At 42.8% G+C, this 27734-nt stretch overlaps 1 protein-coding gene across 1 annotated transcript in view; it reads right to left on the bottom strand.

Moving 5' to 3' along the window:
• The window catches only part of LOC141265765 (chloride channel protein D-like), a 345172-nt gene that overhangs the window by 45410 nt on the left and 272028 nt on the right, over positions 1–27734 (bottom strand). The window lies entirely within an intron of this gene.

The raw sequence follows: 27734 nt of genomic DNA, 5'->3' as shown, positions 1-27734 counted from the left end.
CCACATTTCTCTTTGTCTTTCACTTCAGTTTTGAACAGTTCATGAGAGTTCTGTAGAATCTTAATGCAATGATAACATACCTGCTTTCAATGGGGGCACACTTATTGCTCTACTTTTCTACTAAAATCCCAAGTGAATAAGCCGGCGGGAATGAACTGATGAATAACTTATGTTATGGTAATTCCACTAAATTGAAGGCAATTGTAAACGAGCGGGAAAAATAAATCAAGCAATTATTTCAATATCCTGCCCAAAGAAAGCCAAATAAAACTGTGCTTAAAACTGAAAATGCAAAAGTACTAAACCTGGTGTATTTAAATCGTATATAATCCTTATCACGAAAGAGTAAATTTCTCAGAACATTCACCGGAAATAAAAGAGTTATCTGATGAGATAGCCATTTTTTTAATACCATCTATTAAAGCATAACTCCTCTTTCAAAATAAAAACTATAACAGTGCTGAATTCAGCAGTGTTATTATTTTCTAATTCACTCAGTACGGACCGCTTTAAACTAGGCTGCATCCTGCTTCTCCTGCTTGACTATCATCTTTAAGGCGTGAGTGAATGTCATCTTACAGTGTTGGCTCCCAAACTGAAGACAGTAGCTAACAGGGATGAGCATTATACTGTCTAATTTTCTAGCACGGACCGCATAATAGTCAAGAGCAAAATCTCTAATAGAATGATTTAGAAAGGCGATTCTACTGCAAAGTCCTGAACTATAATTCTTCTTTTGAAAGTGGAGGTGTACTTTAAGAAAAAGAAAGACCTATATGTATGTAGTCAGAGCAAAAAGTGACTACAAGGAGCATGTTACCCCCTGCCTGGACGTGCGCCATTGTCATTAGCTTCTTTCAACACGCACCACCCTATTGACTCTGAGGGCAGCACTGGTGATGGATGAGATGTCATGGCCATTATTACTGGACACTGCAGGCGTTGTCCAGGCAAAGATAATGATGTGGCTGGGACTTGTGGTGACATCCAGCCAACAGAAATAGTTGTGCGTGCTTTTCAGAAGCTCAGCAGGTGTAATCAGATCCCTGTTGTGGCCAATGGGGCAGAACCACGCCCTACTTAAACTTATACTGCTGGAAATTGCCAGTTATTGTGTTTTATTTACCTTGCTCATCTTTGGTGCTGTTTGACAGATTCTTAGTTAACACTAATAAAAACCCATGGCAAAAATACATTTTAGCCTAAAATTCATGCACTTAAGTAAAACAAATTGCACACAAAAGATGTCTATATTGTTTAAAGTAACCCTTTATTCTTCCATCAAAATGTATCACTCTGACAGCTCTCACCTTTTGCTGCCACGTCTTGTATCTACAGTACAGACCAAAAGTTTGGACACGCCTGCTCATTTATAGATTTTTTTGTATTTTCATGACTATGAAAATTGTACATTCACACTGAAGGCATCAAAACTATGAATTAACACATGTGGAATTATATACTTAACAAAAAAGTGTGAAACAACTGAAAATATGTCTTATATTCTAGGTTCTTCAAAGTAGCCACCTTTTGCTTTGATGACTGCTTTGCACACTCTTGGCATTCTCTTGATGAGCTTCAAGAGGTAGTCACCGGAAATGGTTTTCCAACAATCTTGAAGGAGTTCCCAGAGATGCTTAGCACTTGTTGGCCCTTTTGCCTTCACTCTGCGGTCCAGCTCATCCCAAACCATCTCAATTGGGTTCAGGTCTGGTGACTGCGGAGGCCAGGTCATCTGGCGTAGCACCCCATCACTCTCCTTCTTGGTCAAATAGCCCTTACACAGCCTGGAGGTGTGTTTGGGGTCATTGTCCTGTTGAAAAATAAATGATGGTCCAACTAAACGCAAACCGGATGGAATAGCATGCCGCTGCAAGATGCTGTGGTAGCCATGCTGGTTCAGTATGCCTTCAATTTTGAATAAATCCCCAACAGTGTCACCAGCAAAGCACCCCCTCACCATTACACCTCTTCCTCCATGCTTCAAGGTGGGAACCAGGCATGTAGAGTCCATCCGTTCACCTTTTCTGTGTCGCACAAAGACACGGTGGTTGGATCCAAAGATCTCAAATTTGGACTCATCAGACCAAAGCACAGATTTTCACTGGTCTAATGTCCATTCCTTGTGTTCTTTAGCCCAAACAAGTCTCTTCTGCTTGTTGCCTGTCCTTAGCAGTGGTTTCCTAGCAGCTATTTTACCATGAAGGCCTGCTGCACAAAGGCTCCTCTTAACAGTTGTTGTAGAGATGTGTCTGCTGCTAGAACTCTGTGTGGCATTGACCTGGTCTCTAATCTGAGCTGCTGTTAACCTGCGATTTCTGAGGCTGGTGACTCGGAGAAACTTATCCTCAGAAGCAGAGGTGACTCTTTGTCTTCCTTTCCTGGGGCTGTCCTCATGTGAGCCAGTTTCTTTGTAGTGCTTGATGGTTTTAGCAACTGCACTTGGGGACACTTTCAAAATTTGCCCAATTTTTTGCACTGACTGACCTTCATTTCTTAAAGTATGATGGCCACTGGTTTTTCTTTACTTAGCTGCTTTTTTCTTGCCATAATACAAGTTCTAACAGTCTATTCAGTAGGACTATCAGCTGTGTATCCATCTGACTTCTGCACAACACAACTGATGGTCCCAACCCCATTTATAAGGCAAGAAATCCCACTTATTAAACCTGACAGGGCACACCTGTGAAGTGAAAACCATTTCCAGTGACTACCTCTTGAAGCTCATCAAGAGAATGCCAAGAGTGTGCAAAGCAGTCATCAAAGCAAAGGGTGGCTACTTTGAAGAACCTAGAATATTAGACATATTTTCAGTTGTTTCACACTTTTTTGTTAAGTATATAATTCTACATGTGTTAATTCATAGTTTTGATGCCTTCAGTGTGAATGTACAATTTTCAAAGTCATGAAAATACAGAGAAAATGAGCAGGTGTGTCCAAACTTTTGGTCTGTACTGTATGTGACGCGCCCCCTGGGCCATATTCTTTAGGGGGAATATCCGGAGCCGGATCAGATGGGAGTTGTAGTCTTCCGAGTGGCTGTGACCCGGTCCGTGCCCAGGGTGTCAAACTCAGTTGTATGTGGCAGTCCTACAGATGTTAATAAGTTCTTAATGTCGACTACGCCACCCGTTGTATTGCGGTCACTATGGCCGCCGCTGCAGCAGGGTCCGCTGAGGCTGATGGTGTAGGTGCAGCTTTTTATGGTATAACCCCCAACGGGTGGGGTATAGCCTCAGGGGGTCAGGTGCAGAGGATGGGGGTTGTGGTGGTGCAGCATAGATGGTAATGAAGACAGAGTCGGGTTATGCAGTTAAGGGTATTTACTCACTGCTGATGTTCCGGTCACTCCAGCTTCGAGTGACCTCCCGAGCCGTGCTGCATCCACCAGGTCCTGGATCCAGCCAACCCCCAAGCAAGTCCGGAGCGTGACCCTGAGCTCTCCTTCTGTCCTTTCTCTGGCCGTCCCCACTAGTGATCCACCCAGGTCCAGCTCCCTCGGGCCTTCTGTTGGGAGACCCTTGGCCTTGGGTTCCCTGACCCTCCACGTGGTATGCCTTCGTGGTGGATGTGGTGGGTGGCCGTGGCAAACGCTGCCCACGGCCTCCGGTCTCTGGCTGGGGTGTGTTTTTGCCCCCACCAGCTTGGGTTCCGGTACCCTGATGCCAACTCTTCACCCGCTGATGGACTTTGGGTTCTCAGAGTTCCTTTTCTGTTTCCCCCTCTGGGTCTTTCTTGCTTTCTCCTCTCTCTCTCTCTGGGGCTTCTCTGCTCTGCTCTTCTGCTCTCCAACAGACTCTTTGCAAAAGGCTGACTCACTCCTCCTCTACAGCAGACTGACCCTGTTCTTTGATGGTGCCCACCTTATATACACCCTCTATGTGTGAGCTCAGGTGACCAGCACCCAATGAGCTCCTATCTTTACCCAGGCTGCTCCCCCTATCTGCCCCTACACTACTTGGGATGTACCACCCCCCTCCCACTCCAGCCAGGAACAGACTCGGTCGTACCTGCACATTTCTAAGTGGGAGTACCGTCGGCCTGCTCCTCGGAAATGGGATGTATGTAGTGCATGCAGCCTACCGAGCTCAGTTCCACACTCCATCCTTACCCGGGAGTGGAATATCACACCTCTGGGTTGAGGTGCAATACCCCTGTAGCAGCCGAATCCTCAGGGTGCTACATTTGCACATACTATGCTCCTCCTATAGAGTATAATGTTTTACAATGAGCATTACTAGATGTGTCACATGCAAACCACCGATCTGGTGGCCACCATCTCAGGGCCCAATTAAAGTGACAGTAAACCTATATACTATATGATAAATAAATGAAATATTTTAGGTTATGTAATTAACATCCCATTAATAACCACTAATGGGTTCACTAAGAAATAGATTCTGCTTATTAGTTGTACATTGTGAGTAAAGGACCTATATATATGAGTAAATTAGTTAACCCTTTAGAGATATTAGTAATGGTGAATATTCGCTGGCCTTAGGATGTAACACAATTCTAAGTACCAAAGTTCTGTAACTAGACTGCAAACTGAATTGAAAGGATGCCCTAATGTCTCATGTACTTGGGGCTTCTACAATTCTTACACTCGGATAAGTATGTAAAAACCCAACACATAATATAAAAGGTTCAATACGAAATTCTTGGCAAACAATCCCAACAATTCAAAGACCTACTAGATAAACAAGACATCATCCAACATTGTCTAACTTACAATAGTACAGTATATTAGTATGACCTACATTTTGGCAGCAAAATGGCTTCAATAACATGTAACCTTCAACCACCGGCCATAAATTGCATGAAGGGTTTCTCAGCATGTGAAGATTTACAATATGGAAATCCAACCTATATCTGTGTTCCTGACCAATGCACTGTGGGTGAATATGGTTGAAGTGTTTTTCAAAAAGATTTTTGCATTTGGATATGTTCAAATAGATAGGACATCTAAAATGTCTTATAAGCATTGAAGAAAACTATTGTCACCTGTTTCTTTTTATGAATGCCAATTTTTGACAGGTCATCCCAAAAATTCAGCATTGTAATGTACATTATGGGGTTGCCCATGTTACAGGTATGAAGCTGTGAGGGGTGTGGGGAGATTGTCTACTCCACTCCCCTATAGAACTGTACTGTTTTAATAACTGTGTATGTTTTAGTCATCTGAAAAAAACTATTGTTTTCAGGTATGGCCATTAGATAGTAGCAGAGGTTTATACTTGTATTATCTTACCCTCATGGTAGTTAGGGGCACATAGAGGGTTAACCTAGGATGGGCCGCCTCGGTGACAAGGGGGAAATGAGGGATCTCTGGGAGGTTAGTTTAGGCCATCTTTGTTAGTTGTTCAGGGACAGTGAAGAGTGGAGATGTGTCAAGAGGACACAGGAACCAGTACAACAGAAGGGTGTGTGTGAGAGTCAGTGTAAAAGGAAGCAAGTGTTCTCAGCAAAACTACAGTGCGATAGTGTTCTCCCGGACACAGGCAAGTTGGGGGACCTGCAGTGAGGAAGAGACGTTTGGGGAACCTTTCTAAGAGAGGTGGTGGGAACGGCCCTAGTGCTGGATAGGCCCGAAAGCCGCAGTCAGATAGTCTGGGCACGAATAGGAAGAAGATAGTGGGAGAAGCTCCCTTACTTCTGTTCCCGAGGAAAGATTGGTCTGAATGCAGTTCCACGGCGAAACACATTGACCTGGGTGGCGCTGCATTAGTAAGATGGAGGTCCTCTGCCTAAACTGTGAATTGTAACGTTTGACACAAGTATTGTGCCGTCGCCAGTAACTGCCAAGAACGTGCCTCTGTTTGGTGCAGAAGTGAATAAGTGTAATTCCTGCAGTCCTTTGTATGCTGATTGACAAGTAAAATGGACTTGGTTTTTATCAAACTGTCCGGTCTCCTCCTTGTGAAGGCTGAAAGAGTCGACACCCGGGACGGCGGGTCACAAGTGAGTATGGAGGCTCCCTCCACAGTGTCACCACAGCACACACACACCCAGGGATTCTCAGAGTTCCCATTGTCTGTAACGGGCCGGGGTGAAGATCCGAACACTGAAACTGACATGCCACTCGCCACCGACTAACACCCTGCCCCCCGTTACAAAGCCATTCACATAATTATAAAAAATAAACTTCCACATTTCAAGTTTATCTCAAGTTTGAGTTAATATATTTGCATGTAATCCTCTTGGATCTGAGACCTCTCATACATAGATATAATCAGGGAATCATGTATATAAGCATAAGACTAACATCTCCCAATGAGATATTTATCAATAAACTCCCATTTTGTGCACAATACACATTAACGAATACTGACATTTCCTTTACATTAAACCGCTATGCTCATTTTTCAGCGCAGTGTATCACAGGCTTAAAGCCCTTTATAGTTTGAGCGACAGATATTTCAACCCTCTGTAATATAGTGAAAATGCAAGAACATCTCGTAAACTTGGGACATTTATGGGATATGACACCTTTTATGGGAAGACTTGAGAAAAGGAAAGTTTGTATTCTGTGCCCTCACAAACTTTTCTCCTATGAAGCCTGAGCACATTATAAAGATGTAACGTTTCTTATTGGAAAATAGTAGAAAACAGCAGTTCCTTGCTTCAGCAGTTCTGCAGGTTGGTAATGAAGTGCAGTGCTCTAAGCGGCTTCCACTGAGAATTACCTAAAGTGTTTTAGGAAACGCAAGCACATTTTGGCTACTCATAAAAGCATATGCAAACATAAAAAGGAAACTGAATATTTATGATAGAAACATAAGAATGTCACGCAGCACCACAGTAAGAAGGATCTGTTCCATTTGGGTCAATGTCAAGGAATTTCATATCTTTCTTTTGTTACATTGACAATCACATGTAGTGTTCTCACATCATCAAAACACTGCTCACCCCATCACGAGCCGGCATATAATCTATGAGTGACACTTGATTGTGATATATTCATGCTGGGTCATTGATTAGGATTACGGTCTCCCTGGTGACATTTGCTTCCTCTGTTTTGGTCTAGTAAAGATGAAAGGCATTTCGCTCATGAGCTCCATTACTCTGATGATTTGGAAACAAGTTCACTGTAGTTCCAGATTCACAAAAATGCACATAATGACATAATTACTATTCCTGAGCCCATCTATCATGTGACACAGTAATTAACTAGCACATGTATTTCGCTCTATCCTAAGACACTAATTGAGGAAGTCGGATGTTTCTACTTCTACAGAAAATATATATTTATATCTGAAATCAAGATTTTGCTTGAATAGAAAACCTCATAATGAGCGGCATGATCAGACTGTATGCAGGTGTGAAAATAAAGGAATATACAGCAAACCTAGCTACTATAGCGCCATCTATCACTCAATATCTACATGGACATACAATGCCAAAATAAATCTGAGGATTAAAGAGACCCATCTCAGAGCTTGATTATATCGGCTATGTGAAGATCTACTGCAATAATATAGATATTCACTATTACAAAAAACTGGCAGCCCTAACCACAATATCATTAGAGTGCCCCCTTAAAGGGGTATTCCCATCTCCAAGATCCTACCCCAATATGTAGTAGGTGTATTAATAATAATAATATTAGCAAATACCTCCAATTAGAAATGTAGTATAGTTCTTCTGATTCACTATGTCTCTTTCCTCATGTGCAGTCACTGCAGGACCTTAGTTATCCATGGTTACGACAACTATCAACCAACTAACTATATCAGTGGTCGTAACCATGGATACCTAAGGTCCTGCAATGCCTGCACATGACAAAAGACATAGCAAATCAGAAGAACTATACTACATTTCTAATTGGAGGTATTTGCTAATATTATTATTATGACACCTGCTACATATTGGGATAAGATCTTGGAGATGGGAATACCCCATTAACAGTACAAATACAGTTGCCATCAGAGTGCTCCACTGTACAAACCAGATTAACTCCCAAACAACAACTTAGACACAATGTGATCTGGGAAAGTGGGCAGTGTAGGTTGGAGACTGCTCTCACTTTAGGAGGCGCTATTTTACCATGAGCATTGACATTTGTGCAAGTCTTAGGCTATGTGCCCACGATGCAGAAATGCTCAGGATTTTTTCCTGAGCGTTTCTGCATCTCCCTGGCAGAAAGAACGCATGCGGATTGTACATGCGTTTTCCTGCCAGGGACATGCGGATGTGAAGCGTTCTTCACATGCATTTCCGCATGCGGGTTGACAAGTGCTTTTCAAGCGATTTTAGCATCACTTGGAAAGTGCTTGACAACTTGGTCACACTATATAAATCCATGCAAACAGCATGGATTTATATAGTGTGACCTGAGAGAATGTCAAAAAATAAAAAAATAAATGTATACTTACCCTCCGATGGCCAGCGCTGTCTTGCTTCACCGTCCCGGCTACCGGCAGCGGTGGATTGAAGGACCTGCCGACGTCAGCGTCGCGTGACCCGTCACATGACTCTGACATCAGCGCAGGTCCTTCATTCCATCGCGAAGTGCCGGGAAGCAAGGAGGAGCGCAGCGCGGGCCGCCGGAAGGTAAGCATACATTTATTTTTTATTTTATTCTTTTTTTACAGCTTTTTTAATGGTACCTGGATGTGGATGAGAGTCTCCTCTCCTCTACACCCGGGTACCATCCGCACATTAGAAAGTGCCATTACTCAAGTACGGGTGCAGTCTTGCGGAATTGGCGCGTTCTAATTCAAGTCAATGGCGGCGAAAATGCAGCACTTCCGCAAAATAATTGGTAGTGCTGCGTTTTTTCCGCAATGATAATCCGGATTATCATTGGGGAACATGGCAGGCCTTCTATCATGCGTTTTTTAAGTGTTTCTGCAGGGTTTTTGCCGCTGCGGAAACGCTTAAAAACGCATCGTGGGCACACAGCCTAACACATAGAGATATCTGACCAATTTGTTAGACCAATGTCAAGCTAAATAGTTATGTGTAAATGTCCAGTTGGCCTAAAATCTGTCTCATCTGTCAAAAAACTGATCTGACGTACATCAATCACAATGATCAAAGTGTATAAAAAGCATCTGAAAGAAAACTTCACTAGGGTGAAAGCAGATGTTGCAGCTGCAAGTCACACCAACCATAATTCACGGACAAAACCATGAAGTGATCGGCCACTGTGGTGACCATGGTTTGCCACGCATTCCAGTTTTATAGGTTTTACTTAGGACAGTCATAACACATGCTGAAGATAGGAATTGGTTCAGTTTGTAGCAGAATATCTGGGTATAAACAGCCAGATCAGACCAACATAATCATCTATAAGTCCAGCATGATTGGTCAGAAATCTATGAGCGAAAACCCTTTAAAGGTGTTGTCTACTAATTTAAACATCTTTATAGTGTCCAGGGAGGTGCAAAAAAATAGATACTTAAGCTCCTTACTCCGCACCGCGTCATCCACTGGTTTACTGGGATCAACCTCAACGGCCACTGATTGCCTGCACCACTCACTTGATCCAAGCAAATCGGTTGAGTCACAAACCTTCTAACATCCTAACAAAATGTAAAGCAAACTTGGGGTAAATGTTATTTATTAAATATTTTGTGTGGTGTGATTCTCTGGATTAAAGGAATTTTCATTCAAAGTTTGAAATTGCTAATTTTTTGTAATTTTTCTTCTGATATTTTTATAAATAAACACAAAAACATACAGACCTAAATTTACCATTAGAAAATATAATGTGTCACGAAAATCAGTCTCAAAATCATTGGGATATATTGAAACTTTCCAAAGTTATTACCACCTAAAGTGACACATGTCAGATTTGAAATTGGTCTGGTCACTAAGGGGTTCATACTGAGTTTACACACAGATTTCTCACCAACATTTCTCAACACTGCTGACTGAAGTGTCTGCAGCAATGAGCTAAAGAATAAGACAGGCCCCTATACAGCAATGACTTTTTTGATATTTCAATTTTTCAAGGATAGCCTAATTTTACTTTTAATGTATTTCCATGATGTGTAATGATATCATCACTTGCAGATGAAATGTCACTGCTATAAGATATAAGACAAAGAATAATTAAATCACTATGGTGACAAGGCTTAAAAAATATCCATGTATTCTGCTGAAAAAGTCTAGAAGACAGCCGTACGAAGAACTGATTCTCACACAGCCAGGCATTATGTCTAAGGGTACCCACCCACGTTGAGCATTTGGGTACCATTTCTGCACCATTTCCGCATCTATTGGCAGGAAAAACGCAGCTGTAAAAACACGTGTTTTCGCCCTGCATTTTTGACTGATTTTAGTGAAGTCAATGGGGAAAAATGCTGGCAAAAACGCACAGAAAATTGACATGTTGCAAATTATTTCCTGCACCAAATCTGCAAGACAAAAATAGGCAATGTGTGCATGACACTTCAGGTTTCTCATTCACTTGGCTGGCATCAGGATTGCTTCAGGTTTTGCTAGCACCAAATCTGCAATGTGTGCACACAGTCTTTGCAACAGATTTTTCTGCAGAAAAACAGAGCTTTGGCAGGAAAAACACTGCATAAAATACACGTTTTTGGATGCACTTTTGCATGCATTTTTTATGCATGTAAACATGCATTTTTTTCTAATTCATTTGAATAGGTCAAAAACGTTGCAAAAATGCAGAAAGAATTTACTGTAGATGTGAAAAAAAACTTTGGTGTTTCAAATTCACAAGTACAAAATAAGCAACGTGTACAAGAGATTTTAGAAGTCTAATTTACTTCGCTGGTACTGTAAAATGCTGCGTTTTGCCACAGAAAAAAGTACATGTGAACAAGCCCTAAGTAATGTTTCCTATGTTAATACCTTGACTCTGTACTTCCTATTTGGCTTTCAGATCCCAACTTAGAAACACTCTCCATTTTCCACTGCTTTAAAGTATTTGTCCAGTACTGAACAACCCCTTCTTAATAGCTCCAGTCTGCTCCACAAAATAAAAAAAAATGCATATTTATCTCCTGAATATGTGTACTCGTCCGATCTCCCAGCTGTGTCTACTGGAGGTCATGTGAAATTGTCATGTGACCACTGCAGCCAATCATATGCTATCTATTGGTGGCAGCCTTCTTAAATCTATCAGATTCCATGTTGTTATGTCATGTGACATCTTCATGTGACCTCTGCAGCTGATCAAGGACTACTAATGGTTATGTCATATAGGTGCAGGAACCAAAGTTACATGACCACCAGGGAACAAAGCGGGGATATTAGTGGAGTGACCTTGTGCCAGGAAGCAAGTATCCAATGAAGCTGACGCGAAACACGCATTAGGGGTGTCCTCTTCAAACCTGTGCTACCATTTCAGGGTAACTTTTTTCGACACTTTTGTTTCATTGTATGTTTTACTACTTAATGAGTATTTGTCTTCCATAATAAGCATCAAAACTGACCAATATAGTTCCACGGGCTGTATTTTTTTGTACATTAGCTCCCAATTTGTTACTTACATTATATTATATACTATATGGATACTTTAACTTGAAAAGTATGTTTGTTCATGATCCCCAGCAATAGATCCCCTAAGCACTTGCAAGGTTACACTTGCCATGTTTCATTACTGCTGCATGTAATTATTCAGTTGTGTTTGGCTGTGTGCCCACTATGCGCTTTTTAAGCATTTCCGCAGTGGCAATTCCGCTGCAGAAATGCTTAAAAAACACTGGGTAGAAGGCCTGCCATGAACCCCAATGATAATCCGCATGTGCTGTGCACATGCTGCAGAAATTTCCGCTGCGGATTATCATTGCGGAAAAAAACGCAACACTACGAATTATTTTGCAAAAGCGCTGCGTTTTCGCCGCCTTTGACTTGCATTGGAACGCATGGATTCCGCATCACTGCATCTGTACATGCGAATTCCATGCGTTTCAATGTGCGGATGGTACCCTGGTCTAGAGGACAGGAGACTTTCCTCCGGACCCAGGTACCATAGAACCTGTAAGGACCTGCGCTGACGTCATTTAGTCATGTGATGGCAGGTCCTTCAGTGCACCGCGAGCTGCCAGCAAGTCGAGATGCATGGAATCAAAACTCCGGGGGCCATCAGAAGTTAAGTATAGATTTATTTTTTCATTTTTTACCATTCTTTGGGATCACACTATATAAATCCATGCCGTTTACATGGATTTATATAGTGTGACCAAGTTGTCAAGCACTTTCCAAGTGATGCTAAAATCGCTTGGAAAGAGCTTGTCAACCCGCATGCGGAAATGCATGTGAAGAACACTTCACATCCGCATTTCTCTGGCAGGAAAACACATGTACAATCCGCATGTACAATCCGCATGCGTTTTTTCTGCCAGGGAGATGCAGAAACGCGCAGGAAAAAATCCGAAGCATTTCTGCATCATGGGCACATAGCCTTACAGGACTTTCTTATTTTTCTGCTTCACTTCTCTAATTTTTTTATGTTTTTAATTATGTTATTTTTGGAATATATAAAAATTATATTATATTTTAAGATATATCATTTTTTTGAGGTTTATATTGTTTTCATCTGGAGCTATTATAATGTATATATTTTGTCAATTTTCTAGAATTAATACTAGGAAGTAAGTGAAGTTTTTTGGTGTGTTTTTTTGCATTAGCCGGGAGCTATTGAGAAGGGGTTGTCCAGTACATTATATGCCTATTGTACTTTTGAGAAGGGGTTGTCCAATACATAATACACCTATTGAACATCTCATCTTTTTTATTTCATCAAATAGTCTTCTCTAATTTGTTAGGTTTTACTTCACTGAGCTGCACTAGTAGACACAGTCCTTGGACATAAGTTGTGCTTGGACATCAAAATCCTACCTGCAGTGAATACGGTAAGTCATTTTGGACTTCTTCAACCCTATGGTTATCAGGAAGTCACCTACTGTACGTTAATTCAAGGTGCCCGCTTCCATTACTGATATAACCTCATTGATACATGTCTCACTGCAAAAGCGGGTGAGTGGCTCATATATCTCCCTGCTAGAGCTGGTCAGAGGTCAATATGTCTCCCCAGAAGAGTTTTGTTTTGTTAGATCTCATAAATAAATACATGACAACCACTATATCTATGAGGATGTCGTTCCTGTAATGTAAGCACTTGTATATTAGCTGAGAACATGGCATGCCATTAAAGGTAAGTGCTAGTAAGAATAATAAAGAGATGGTGACCAAAATACTCACAGAGGAGAACAAGGGGTTCAGCTCAGGGAGGGGCAATACATCTGAGTACAGTTATAGATGGTGACTTACAGCTGATGTTCGTTCTGATGGGGTCGTTCACTTTTCCCGTCTTTTCCATCTGGCTCAGAATAACATAACGACTTCTTTCAGCCATGACTCATCTGCAGAGATTTCAACAGATACCTTTGACTTCTCACATTTCTTGCACTGTCTTCATCTATATCCAACCTGAACAAACTACTCAACTCAATGCTGAGCTACTGCTGCCATACGTGTCCCTATTACTGCACCTGCTGTTTAGCATAATAACCGTGCTCGTCTTACTGCCCCACATAGTAATATCCACAACCCGTGCCCCTTACATAGCAATAATGCCTCTTATGTGTCCTCTTTTGTTAAATTGCCATTGACCCCTAGAAAATAGTGTCCACATTTTGCCCCTAGAAAGTAATAATGCTCCGTGATCACCTTTGCCAGTCACAATACTCTGAGTGGCCCTATAACAATAATGCTTCTTAAGAGATCCTAAATGTTCAGCATCTATACACAGTATGATGAGCCCACAGCTCCCCTATATACAGTATGATGGGCCCACAGCTCTCCTATACACAGTATGATGGGCCCACAGCTCTCTCACACACACAGTATAATGGGCCAACAGCTCCCTTATACACAATATAATGCCCCTACAGCTCCACTATACACAGTATGATGGGCCCACATGTCCCTTATACATAGTATGATGGGCACACAGCTCCCCTATACACAGTATTATGGCCTACAGTTCCGCTATACACAGTGTAATGGCCCCACAGCTCCCTAAATACAGTATGATGTCGGCACTGCTCTCCAAAACAGTATAATGACCCCCACAGTAGCCCTCACACCGCATAATGCCCCCCACAATAGTCCCCGCACTTTATGATGGTCACCACAATAGCCCTCAAACTGTATAATGGTCCCTGCATTAGCTCCCACACTGCATAATAGCCCCCACAGTAGTCCCCATATTGTATTATTGCCCCCACGGTGAGCCCCAAACTATATAATGACACTCAAATTGCCTCCCACGATATATAATGGCCCCCCCACACTTTATGAGAACCCCCCCACAGATGTACCTGTAGGGATGTGGACTGTCTTACCCTGTTCCTGCCCCTGAAGAAAATAAAGGTGCCATGTCAATACTGTCATGCGGTTTTATCTGTAAAAGTAATCTGTTCAATGTAAAGTATTATGGTTATGTACAGTATGTTTAGTGTTAATGCAAAGTGTGAGTATAGCATAGGATAAGCTTAGGATATAGAATAAGAATAATAGGTTTAGCATGTAGGATAGGAAATGGTTGAGGATAGAACTCTCCCAGTGGGTGGGCACTAGTGATGATAAAAGGGGGGGACTTCGTGGTTAGAGGGAGTTCAGAGCCAGCTAGTGAAGTGCATAGTGAAGGCCAAGTTCAGGTGTGGTGGATTGCTAGGGGCAGCATGGGCCAACCATTCGAGGTAGTGGGAGGCCGAATAAAGTTCCCTGATGAATGTTCCTGCAGCGTCCGGAACCTAGGGCTCAGGCCAGGTACCAAGGAGCAGGCCTCGTCTTCTAACATCATGAGGTTGGTGAACACAGAATTACGTGGGGGGCAGAAGGCCGGTCCCGGGTACACTGCCGTAGTGGACAGCGAATCTCTAAGGCTAAAGGAGTCAGCGGGCTTGGGGGTAGTCCAGGACGAATGAGTGGCAGGACGGAAGAGGAGTTGTACTGAGGAAGGAAGTGCGAATTTCTGTGCCGTATCCCACCTGTGCCCACGTGATGAACTTGGACTGCTCAGTAAAAGTTGGATTGTTACAAAGAACTTTATGTCCCATGCATTGTGTGTGACGCGCCCCCTGGGCCGTAGAGTACTCAGTAGCCGGGCCGGTAGATGCTGGGGGATGTCATGGCGGCAGTGACCCGGTCCGTGACCCAGGGCGATCAATTAAAGGGAAAGTTAAAAGGGGAATAAAGCTTTTATAGATAATGTTCGTGACGCCACCTGCGGTATGCGGCTATATGGGGCCGCCGCTGCGGTGCAGATCCTCTGGAGCTGATGGTGACGCAGCAGAGTTGGTTGAGCCCTCCACAGGCAGAGCTTAGCTCCAGGGCAGGATATAGGTGTATTATGAGGTAGATGTTGTTGGGGCTGTGTAGTGCAGGGCTGGTGATGGCGCAGCAATAATTCCAGGACACAGTGGGGTGCAGTCTTCAAGGTTTACTCACAGTTGTTCAAGACTCCAGGTTACCAGGGCCAGTATGTAACCTCCCACGTCGTCCTGTGTTCACCAGGGAAGGGGTTCAGCAACTCTCAAGTCTCTCAGGAGTACTTAAACGGGACCCCGTTCTATGTTCCTTTCACGGTCGTCTTCCCTGCGCTGGCTCTCGCCCTCCTGCCCTGCGCCTCACGATCAGTGTCCCAAGCCGGTAGGCTCAGGTCTTGTCGGGCGACGTGCAGTCCCCTGTACCCTATGCGGCCACCTTTTCGGCGATATAATCGTGGTGGTTGGCTACTGCACCTTGCAAATACAGCAGCCTCTGGTTATCTAGCTGAGCCTGATTATTCTCCACTAGCTTAGGGGCCAGTCCCCTCTGCGGCCTGATCCCTCCACGTCTGTGTAGATTCGGGTGCACGGGTGGCTTCCGCACTCGCTGTGCCCCTGGGATCCCCTCTAATTCCGGAGCCTTCCCTCTGCTCCCGTCCTCTCACTCCTGGGCCTCTCGTACCAGGCCCGCTCTCCTCTCTCCTGAGCGGAGCTCCTTCTGAGCTCCCACTCCCTACTGTCTCTCCTCTGTACTCACTCTCAACTGTCTCACTGCTTCTAGATGGTTCCCCCTCTTATACTCTTCCTGACGGTGCTCCCCGGAACTGCTTCCTCCACCCGCACCCACTACATGGTTCCACCCTCCAGTTAGGGACCAGGGACTGTGATCTCCCTTAGGAGCAATCTCACCCTTCCCTACTGGGGTGGAGTGTGTTGGATGCGGGTGTGTGGTAGTACTCCCTCCTTACCTGAGAGTGGGGTACCACACCTCTGGGTGAGATGCAGTACCTCTGTGGCGACTGAACCCACAGGGGCGCCACATGTGCAGCGGCTCCTGAGGATGGAAGACTGGAGGCAGCAGAGACCTGCGACCTAAAGTGAGTGTGTTCCACCCCACACCCTACAGCTCACTGGGACAACCCTTGTCTGTAAAGTGCCAGAGCGAAACCGGACAACAGTTCAGTCATGACTACCACTCTTCAGCACTTTACATACCTACAATGTATGAGGGGCCCACCCACAATATGAGAGCCTCCCACCTTGTATGAGGGCCCCCACACTGTATGATTGCTCCTACAGTAGGCTCCAAACTGTATAATGGCTCCCACATTAGCCTCCAAACTGTATAATGGCCCCTGCATTAGCCTCCAAACTATATAATCGCCCCCACATTGACTCCCTTGCTATGTAATGGCCCCCACACGCACTGTTTCAGGGTCCCCCACACTGTATGAGGGTCCCTCATTGTTTATGATACAGTATTACCACACATTTTAATAAAAATTAAAAACATCATATACTCACCTAATCAAGGATCCTGATGAGTCCATAGACGAGGCTCAGGCAGAACAATGCGCTGATGTCATAGCGTCAATGCATACACAGAACGTCAGAGTCCTGGTGCGGCTCGATGATGTTACTGCGCCAGGACTCTGTAGTATTGCGTGTGCATCGTGCCTCTTCCACTGTATCAACAACCGCGAGCAGTGGTGCAGGGGGATCGTGTTTCCGTGCACTACCGCATACATTAACTATATTGCACAGATTAACTATATCGGTGTGCTGTGCACGCCAATGTAATTAAGGGTAGCGGTAACTCCAGGAGGGCCCCTGTGAGTCCGGGGCCCGGGACGACCGCACCCTCTGCCCTCCCGATAGCTATGCTAATGCTCAAAAATTATTAATAATGACTGACCGTACTAATGTCCCTCGTTTGTTATGGTAAGCTGTGAGTAGATTTAGCTGCTGCACCTGTCTTGCGCCTCTGCTCTTCCTGTGTATGAGCCTCAATAAACAGCTCCAGAAATTACAGTAATATTAACTGACCAAGATGCTAATGTTCTGGGCCACCTAGTTAGTTTTTACAGCAAGCAAATATCAGCCTGATCCTTGTTTTTTATGAAATTGTAACAAATTTGAAATGCATGTCTTAAAGCTCCATTCATGATTGTTAGCTTAGCAGGAAACCGTACTGTGTGGCCGCATATTTTTAATCAAGGTCCTATTTCACTCACATAACCACTGGCTTGTGGTTTACTGTTACAACAATCATCTATTTGCTGTTTTATGACACTTGGAGTAGTAATATTAAACGTAATGGAACAGAAATAATAAGCTGAATTTCAGTTGAATGTAATAAGCGCCATTACATAACCTATTATCTAGTCTATAGTTACATATGACCAACAGATAAACCATTATTACAGTAAGTTCTGACTTGTGTGTAGATCTGTGGAGGCTCCAAATAATTTTGATGTGTTGTCTGAAATCGCTTAGATGCTATCTATTTTATTCTGAGAACATTACATGGTTGTTCAATCACAGCTAGTTTTTCCAGTTGAAGCCGCAGTCAGCTGGTAGCCGCAGTCAGCAGGTAGCCGCAGTCAGCTGGTAGCCGCAGTCAGCTGGTAGCCGCAGTCAGCTGGTAGTATTACATGTGTGACTGCAGCATTGGCAGGGCTTACCCTGGAGGGGCGTAACTAATTGACCACGTGGTCTTCACTAGAGCCTCTGATGGTGAGGATGGGCTTGGACCGTTAGGGTAGTCACCAGGTGCCACTTGAGGGCACTCTCCGGACCTGCAGCAGCTGACCAATGGGTCAAAGGCAGAACACAAGGCACCAAGGGCAAAGACAGAGACGTGGTCAAAAAGCCTGAGGTTGAGGTGGCAGCAAATATTCAAAATAAGAAGCCGGCGCTTACAAATTATGCTAGTCACCGGCATGATAACATGGAGGCTATGTAGTTGATTGGAGTGGCCATTTAGAATATATAAAAAATTGAATGTGCCATGACGAGTTCTCTTTGTCTGACAGAAAGGAGTTTTGAGCATTGGACCACTCATTGACACCCATAAGCCTCAAATAGTACAAAAAGACATGGAGTGTCATTCCTTTAAAATTGATTAAAGCTCCACTTTGGAACCATTTTATCCCTATTATATATTTATTACCAGATTTTCTACAAGAGGGAGCAATTCAGGTAATATTGCAGTGTAGTTTGTATTCTGCATTAGTGACAGGTGACAAGATCATCTGAGAATATTGCCAAATCTATATGTTTTTCAGTTCTGGCATTATTAAAGAGAACCTGTCATCAGGATCAGGCATGTTAAAGTAAATGTATGGGCATAAAAGTGCTGTCCTACTGGTTTAGTAGGTAGGTACCTTCACTGTACAAATCCACAGCCTGGTTATTATTTAATTATCTTTAGAAGTTTGTGTGCAATAAGTTGTTCGTGCATCGGGGTGATACTGTGGGTAGGGCCTTCGGCTCAGCTCCGGCACCTCAGCTGCCTCTGGTGTCAGTATCTTGTTACTGTTTTAAACTTCATGCCAGTGCTGCGGGAGGCGCATGCGCATACTGACCTTGCGCTGCGCTTCAAGAAAATGGAACCTGTGTTGGTACATGTGCAAATTTAGATCTCAGCTCAGTGACGAGTCAAGATCTCAATCTGCGCATGCGCTGGCTACAGCGCTTTTTTACTGAAGCCCGCCGTGAGGTGAATGTGCACAAGCGCTGCTTGCGGTCCTAATGAGCTTTCCTGGACTTTGATATTGATGGCTTATTATATTTATAATGGCTCATCAATATCAGATTGGTGCACATCACTCGCTAGGCACCATCACTAATCAAATGACTGTAAAGGCCACAGTGCACTGATGAGCAATAGGCCCCCTAATTGTTTAAAAGGTAGATGGTGGCTGTGATTGGTACTGCAGCTGAGTCCCACCAAGTGAATGGGACTAGGCTGCAATACCAGATATAGCTGCTGCCATGTGTATATCATTGTGCCAGGTAAACAAGGAAGAGAATAGGAATACACGTCTTGCCATAGATCCTCAACCCCTAGATCAAACACTCATCCTGACAATCCAAGGAACCATTTTTTATCATTTCAGAGATGAATCACTGACACTGTAATAGTTACAGACAGGAGGTGATCGCAGCCTCAGGAAAGTCTGTAATCAGCAAATCATTAAGGGATTTTTCTATATATTCTAAGACGGTTTGGAGAGGTAGGAAGGACAAATGGTGTTTTTCCTTGATTTAAACAAGAATAGAATACTTAAAAGCATTTCCCTCTAATGTCATTGTATCACTAGAAATTACCATCACTTCATAATCAATATGGGTCCGATCTCAGAATGAATCAATCCTCAGAATGAAGGGCTGCAGCTCTCCCAGCCACCTGCTCTACAGAAAGCACAGCCCCATTCACTTGTTTTAGGGAGTGATTGTGGTCCTAGCGATCAGACCTCACTGGTCACAAGGTCATGGTATATCCTACCAGACGAGAAAATAACTGGCAATTAATCAAATCGTTTAATTCAACACTACCACCACCACTCACAATTCAGTTTTCCTATAGAATCATAAAACTTAGGCTCAAACTGGCTGACAGAGGAACAGGTAAATACCCCATGGGTCACCAAGAAAGAGTGGGCCCCTAACTCCTTAACATGAGAAGTGCTGGGCACAGTACACTTGATGTACTATCATCAGAGGCAGCATCTCTTAATTCTTTTAACTACCCAGGTTATATACTATGTTGGCTGAGGTGACATAAAAGAGCAGTAACAGATTACATAGTATCCTCCATCACTGGGCCCCATTTTCTCAACATCTCTGCAGGGGCCCCTTCCTCACCAACCATTTTGCAGCTTTTTCCTGTTGCTTAAGGGCTGCTGCTGCCTGTGGCTGACCAGTGTGTGAGCATGTACAGTTGTGGTCAAAAGTTTACATACCCCAGCAGAATATTTCCTTTCTTGGCCTTGTTTCAGAGAATATGAATGATTACAAAAAAACTTTTTCTCCACTCATGGTTATTGGTTGGGTGAAGCCATTTATTGTCAAACTACTGTGTTTTCTCTTTTTATATCTTAATGACAACCAAAAACATCCAAATGACCCTGATCAAAAGTTCACATACCTCAGTTCTTAATATCGTGTATTGCCCCCTCTAACATCAATGACAGCTTGAAGTCTTTTGTGGTAGTTGTGGATGAGGTTCTTTATTTTCTCAGATGGTAAAGCTGCCCATTCTTCTTGGCAAAAAGCCTCCAGTTCCTGTAAATTCCTGGGCTGTCTAGCATGAACTGCGTGCTTGAGATCTCCCCAGAGTGGCTCAATGATATTGAGGTCAGGAGACTAAGATGGCCACTGCAGAACCTTCACTTTGTTCTGCTGTGGGAAATGATCTTCTCATTATATACTTGTAATTTATATGGTATTCAGGTTATAGCTTCTTCACAGATAGGGTTACTGTCAGTAATCCTAGGTTACCATTTTTCAGAAAAGCCTAAATATCAATTTATTACATTACATAAATTCATTAGAACAGAACTGTCAAAGCCAGGCCATCATAAGTCAATGTTCTGATGTAGTGGATAAAAATTTAAAAATAACAACATGTAAGAGGTGCGCCAAGGATGGGGCCAGGTTATAACCTCATGTGTCTAACAGAATGGGTTATGGCTTGGGATTCCCTCTAAGGGCAGGTGAAGACAACCGAGAGAATCAGTCCGATTATGCAAATGACACTCTGATGCAACTCTGATCAGCGTTCCATCAGAGTGTGATCATAGTGTGATCCGATTCTCTCAGACGAGGAGAAGATTAAGAAAAATTTTTTTCCATTCTGTCAGTCCGTGGAAATCGGACTGCATTCAGATGTAATTCGAGTGCAGTCTAATGTTTTCTGCAGAGTCATTAACTTGCATTGCCGAGTGCAAACTGAATATCGGATTAAACTCGGGCATGCAGTGATTTTTTTTCCTCGGACAGACTCTGAGGGAAAAATCAGATATCTGCATGGCTCCATAGACTAACATTGGTCCAAGGGCGATACGATGTTTTGTCGGATCGCACTCGGACTGAAAATATGGTCATCTGCACCTGCCCTAAGAGTGATTCAGAGAAATAAGCAACACAGGTTCAATAACAATATCCATATCATTGACTCTGTGACAAGCCTCTCACCATCTCCAGCTCTTGTCTCATTTCGGGGGCAGTTTCTAATTCTAAGGCCACGGCCCCACTATCAGTATTTGGTCAGTATTCGGTCAGTATTTTTTCTTAGGAGTGGGAGCCAAAGCCAGGAGTGGGTGATAAATGCAGAATTGGTGACTTGTTTCTATTATACCTTTTCTCTGATTGTTCCCCTCCTGGTTTTGGCTCCCACTCCTGAGAAAACTGACCACATACTGATAGTGGGCCGTAGTCTAATAGTTCTCCCTGTACACCGAAGGTAATGCACCAATGGCAAGTACGCCAGTTCTCCATGAGGTCACAGGCACTTGTACAACTGTTCAAGGGTTTTGCAATTTTAGTAAACTATTGTCTCAGGTGCAGTTTGGCAGAGTAGCTGAGCTTATTGATTGCTGCAGTGCTGCTGACGTGACTTCATTGCTGCAGACAAACAGAAAAGTCCAAGGCAGTGGAGGGGACACAGCTCTGGACCCGAAAAGGGTAAGTTAAGGAAAGTCTGTTTCTTAACACTAAACTGCTCCTGGGGACAACAGTTGGTTGGAAATGGAAAACCACTTTATCTACTATCATGTCCTCTGTAACTAACCACAAGCGAGGGAAACCAGAGCTCTGGATAACCTACATTACGTAATGTAACTTCTTACCAACTGGGCTGCTGCAGTGTAGATATTTCTCTACATTTTCCCAACTCACATGCTCTCTGTCAGCACCATAGTCACACCAAAAACCGATTTACATATCACAAAGTGCAAAATAAGATGTTATTACAAAGAAACATATGACAATCGAGCATTCCATCCAATAAATCTCACATGAACAGTGTAAATCAGATATCTAAGCATATGTAAACCAAATGGTTAATACAAAGGACTGGCACATGACTTATTCCTTCCAAAGACCATACAAAGGACAAAGGGGCACTCATTACGGGCGTATGAAAGGTGATTCCGGCAGCTAAATAGGAAAGGATTCTTTACAGTTAGCGTAGTCAGACTGTGGAGTGCTCTACCACAAGAGGTAGTGGTGGCAGACACTTTTATATAAGGGCTGGATGATTTCCTCAGCAGAAATGGTATTGCAGGTTATAGATAATTTAGTGACAAAGAATGTATAATTGGTGGAGAAAGGTTGAACTTGATGGACCGTCGTTTTTTTTGTAAACTATGTAACTATGTAAGTGCTGATCAACTACCCAAAGGTGGAGGGGCAATCTCTACTAGTAAAAGTTAATATTAATAAGGATAGTTTGTTAGAACCCTCCTGTTTGTTTTTTCCATCTTGTGTTTTGCGGTCACGTGACCATCTGCCTTTCTATTCCAGCTCCACCCTTTTGGCTGTGCTGGACTTCAGTGTTTGACTGTTTCTCTAGCCAGGTGCATCTGTGCCTTTCTCTGTCAGTTTGTTTGGTCCTTCTGGGACCTCTAGTACTTTTTTTGTCTTTTTGTGTTCTGCAACAACTTCTCTGTTTAGGAGGTGTCCCATTTTTGTCCCAGTCCTTAGTTCTTTTAGGGACCCCTCCCCTTATTCTATAGGTCTTCGTTCAGTTTAGCCGAGGACTAAGGCGGGTCTGTTCGCTAGGAACAGGCAGCCCGCTACATTGTAGGGATTCAGCTTAGTTTTACTGTAGGGACAGTTTTCCCTTATCTTTCCTTAGTACATGTTGCAGATCATAACAGTTATTTTCAACCTTCTTATACACAACTATGCCCAATATCAGACCTGCCACATAAAAAATTAAGTCAAGTATGAGCGATCATGATATGAGGATTATACTGCTGACAGACTAGCTGGAAAAGCAATCTCCATCCAGCTGACTGGTCTGTATGATCCGGTGAAATGTGGAAAACTATAGCATTTTAACTTTGGCTCTGATTTTTGTATTCTTACCTATTTCTATTCCATAAATTTGATCTGGGTGGGCGGCTGTTGTCATCTACTGACCTGATAAGATCATATTCGCTTTGTATATGGCCACAAACAAGATCATACAAGCCGGAACTATTAGGGCAATAAGAATCATCATAAATAAAATAGGCCATATAAACCCAGACAGACAGTTATAAAGTGAATGAACCCTAACTGGGTTTCAGTCATTTCTTTTACCCCGTACAATCAGTTTTTTTCAGAAGTGCAAAGAAAAACAAAGCAAATCTACTTATAGTCCCTGGATGACACAATGGCTCTCTGATTTCCAGCTAAAATTGGTTTAGTGCAAATGATCAATTACATCATGGTAATGTCACCATTGCAATGACATTGAATCACAGATATACAGTTTATTCAAAACCACCACAGAGAGCAATTTAATGCTTTGTAGAAGAAACAAATTTAGCTATAAATAATAGTCGCATTGAGCAATAACCCAATTAGTGACAATGTGACGTCCCCAGGATCATTACAAGGAAATTCAAACAGCACAACCTTTCGAGAGCTCCATTTCCAAATCTATTTCCCTGTGTTAATGAAAGAAAGTAAAGTCATAAAAATAAATAGTGCTACATCCTTCACATCCGAGAGATGCAGCCATTGCTACCCTTTGTTTGCAGATTTAATAAGTTTGTCTCTTTGCTGAGAATAACTTAATAATTATCCCTGTTAGAACTTTAGTGAATAAAATTGCATTTAAAAGATTTGCTTTTACAGTGCGTTCCTTATTAAAAATCTTATATTCATATAATATGCAGCACTATGTAACTCTATGAGCCTTCAGGGCCCTTTTGTAAAACGTTTCATGTTGTTTAGCCTGTCTACCAAACAAACTTACACACCTGGGTAAATATGTCCTTTAAAAAGTGAGAACAGACCTCCAATATTACAGGGCTCTGCCACTTTAGAACTAATATTACAAATTGTGTAATATGACTAAATATATGTTACTTACAAATGTGCTCTGTTGTGATGGTCCGGGTACATTGCAATTTATTAAAGCCATGACTTCTAATCGCCAGCCTTCTATGCCATCCATATGCCATGTCCATGAGAAATAACTAAGTACAGTGTTTGGCTATCTCCATCTATTACATAAATGTTAAATGATATATCCGGGACTTTAAAAAAGAAAATGTGCCTAAGCACTGACAGGCAGGTAGTTGCTAACAGCGGAAGTGTGTGACCACTCTGTGCCGGCGGAGAACGGTGCTGGGCACAACAGGCAGGTAGGTAACAACTACCTGCCTGTTAGTGCTTAGGAAGATTTTTTTTTTTTTTTTTAAAGTCCCGGACATCCCCTTTAAATGGAATGGACACACATACAGTATGCAAGACTGCCGTTCTCATCTAAACAGAACACTGGACCCCTATTCTAGCGTCAGCTGTCAGACTCCTAGAAGTTATCATTATCACCAACTATCTGTATCTCTGTATTTCTCTGAATTTATTCCAAGCAATTCTGTATTTCTCTGTTCCATTCCATACAAGTCTGACAAAAAAAATCATAATATTCTCCATCACATGCGATATGTACTTAGATTTTTGTCCCTAAAAAAAAATATTTACTATTTACAGCTATTTACAGTTCCATATATATGGAAAATACCATAGCATTGTGAGACAGAAGTACAATAGTGCTGAGCCACATGGGACATCTGCACCATCATATAACCTCTGTGCAGTGATTTCACCACATGGTAAGGCAATGAAGACAGTAGTTGTGATGACTGTTTACTTAGGAGCCAGAAATTGACTCAGTGTTTTACAATAACTAGTTCCTATGTTTAGAAGCCCTGCACCTTAAAGATTTTTAGCCACTACTTTTCTATTGATGGCTTCTCGTTAGGATAGGACATCTCAGATGCTGCCAGAACACAACAGCTTTGTCAAAACTATAGTGGCTATGGCCGGATACTACGGATCGATCCACCTCCTATTCATTTAAATAGTGCATGGATTTGCAGTACCCGGCCACGGTCACTATAGAAATGACGAAGCTTCTGTGTTTCAGTAGCGTCTGAGAAATTCTAGCAACCGCCGGCGCTGATAACCGCTGATCAGTAGGAGGTACCAGGTGTCACACTGATCAGATATTGTTGGCCTATCCTAAGGATAGACCATCAATAAAAAAGTAGTGGCCAACCCCTGTACCCAAACAAAATTTTCAAGAGACTGCCCAACTTTATATATTACCATTCCAGAATTTGATACTTTCCAAGACTGCTTTGAGAACAAACCTCCCATCTATATAACATCTTGTTTGGCTGCAACATTGAGTTGTCAATTTGCCTCTTTTTGTTTCATCTTGATTGGTGGGTGTTGAGCAGCTGGGACCCCCAATAGGGGCCACGGAAATTGGGGCTGAATTTCAAAAACATTTCTATTAGGAATGTATTACAGACTTCCAATCAACTTAGATTGTAAAGATATGAGACTCACAAATCTGTAAAACAATCCTAATTGCAGCACTTAAAGGGAATCTGTTACTGGGGTTTTGCCACCTAATCGAAGATCAGCATAGTATAAAGACAAAGACCCTGACTCCGGCAATGTTCACATACTGGGCTGCTTACTGTAGTTTTGACAAAAATGACTGTATTATCAGCAGGAGATTATCATTAGAGGTTTAATAAAACTGCTACCATGTAATCCTCCATATTTATGAGCTCTGTATAAACCCTCCCCCACCACTGTTTGGCAGCTTTCTGCCTATGCACAGTATACGCAGAAAGCTTCCAATCAGTCGTGTGGGCGGGGTTATACAGAGCTCAGTATTTAGAGAACTGCTAGATCTGCAGCTGAGAAAACTGTGATTTTAGCAAAATGACAGCAAGTAGCTCAGTAAGTGAAACATCGCGGGAATTGGAGTCTCTGCCATCATGCTGCTCTGAGATGAGGAAGTAAAATACTGATGATATATATGCCCTATAAGATATCTGTGTTTAGTAAAGCAAGGAGGAAAAATAAGTATTTTAAAGGAGGTTACTAAAAGTAAAGAAGTCTAGACATTGTTCAACATTTTCCTGCGGCAGGATCCTTTTAAAAAAATTCCTAAGGCTTCCTTCACACATCCGTTTTTTTTGTCCTTATGCAGTCCATTTTTTAAGGACTGCAAATACGGACACACACACACCCATTGTATTCAATGGTGGTGCTCACATGTCAGGTTTTTCACACAGATCGTGTGCCCATGCGAAAAGCCCGCAGACATGTCCTTTTTTTTCCGGCAACACGGAGGAAATGCGTGACGCACACGTGCACACTGATGACACACGGATGACATCTGTGTAACATCTGTGTGACACATACCAGAATGAAGCTGGGAAAAGCAGTACAGTTAGGGCTTTTTCCTGGCGCCAGATGCTGACTACAACCCTCATTATCCTCACCTGGTCTCCCTACGATCAGCAAGACCAGGCAACGCTAATAACACTTGTAGTCAGCACCTGCCGCATGGGAATAGCGCTAACTACAACTGTCATCATCCTCGCCTGGTCTCCCTGCGATCAGCAAGACCAAGCGGCACTGATGATAGTTGTAGTCAGCACATTAACTAAATAAATAATAATAATTTTTATCTTTATAGCGCCAACATATTCCCCAGCACTTTACAATTTTAGGTGGAATTGTACAGACAAAAAGACATTACAGAATAAGCATAACTCAGATACTAAAAGGAGTGAGGGTCCTGCTCACAAGCTTACAATCTGTGAGGAAATAGGGGAGACACAAAAGATAAATGGTAAAATGTGATTATAATGTAAGATACAACCATAATATACTAAAGAGAGTATGCACATAATGCTGCAGTATGTGTGAGGGTGTGTGAACAGATACTACGAGGATCATTATTTAGAGGAAAAATTTTGTACGGGCCAAACGGGGATAGTTAGGTAAGTGAGGGGAGGAGATAGGCCAGTCTAAAGAAATGCGTTTTTAGACCATACTTAAAACTGTGAGTATCCGGAATTAATTGAATTGTCCTCGTTAATGCATTCCAAAGAATTGGCGCAGCACGCGAGAAGCCTTGGAGACGGGAATGGGAGGTTCGGATGATTGAGGATTTTAGTTTTTGCACAGACAAAAGTAAGAAAAAAATGGTGTGGGGTCCCCCCTATATTTTAAAATCAGCACAGATAAAGCAGACTGCTGCAGGCTTCTATTGTCAGGCTGGAACGGTCCATGGTTAGTGGCCCATCCTGAGCCAAAAAAATAGAAGCCCGCAGCGGCCCCAGAATTGGCACATCACATTAGATGCGCCAATTCTGGCGCTTAATCCGGCTCATTCTGATGCTCTGGTTCTTTGGCAACTGGGGTAATATATGGGTTTGATGATAGCTGTGA

The sequence above is a fragment of the Phyllobates terribilis genome, unplaced genomic scaffold (assembly GCF_046119375.1).
Source record: "Phyllobates terribilis strain yellow unplaced genomic scaffold, ASM4611937v1 Scaffold_4__5_contigs__length_816908805, whole genome shotgun sequence".
Classification (NCBI taxonomy): domain Eukaryota; kingdom Metazoa; phylum Chordata; class Amphibia; order Anura; family Dendrobatidae; genus Phyllobates; species Phyllobates terribilis.
The sequence above is the reverse complement of the archived record's forward strand: the minus strand, read 5'-3'. Positions and strand labels throughout refer to the sequence as shown.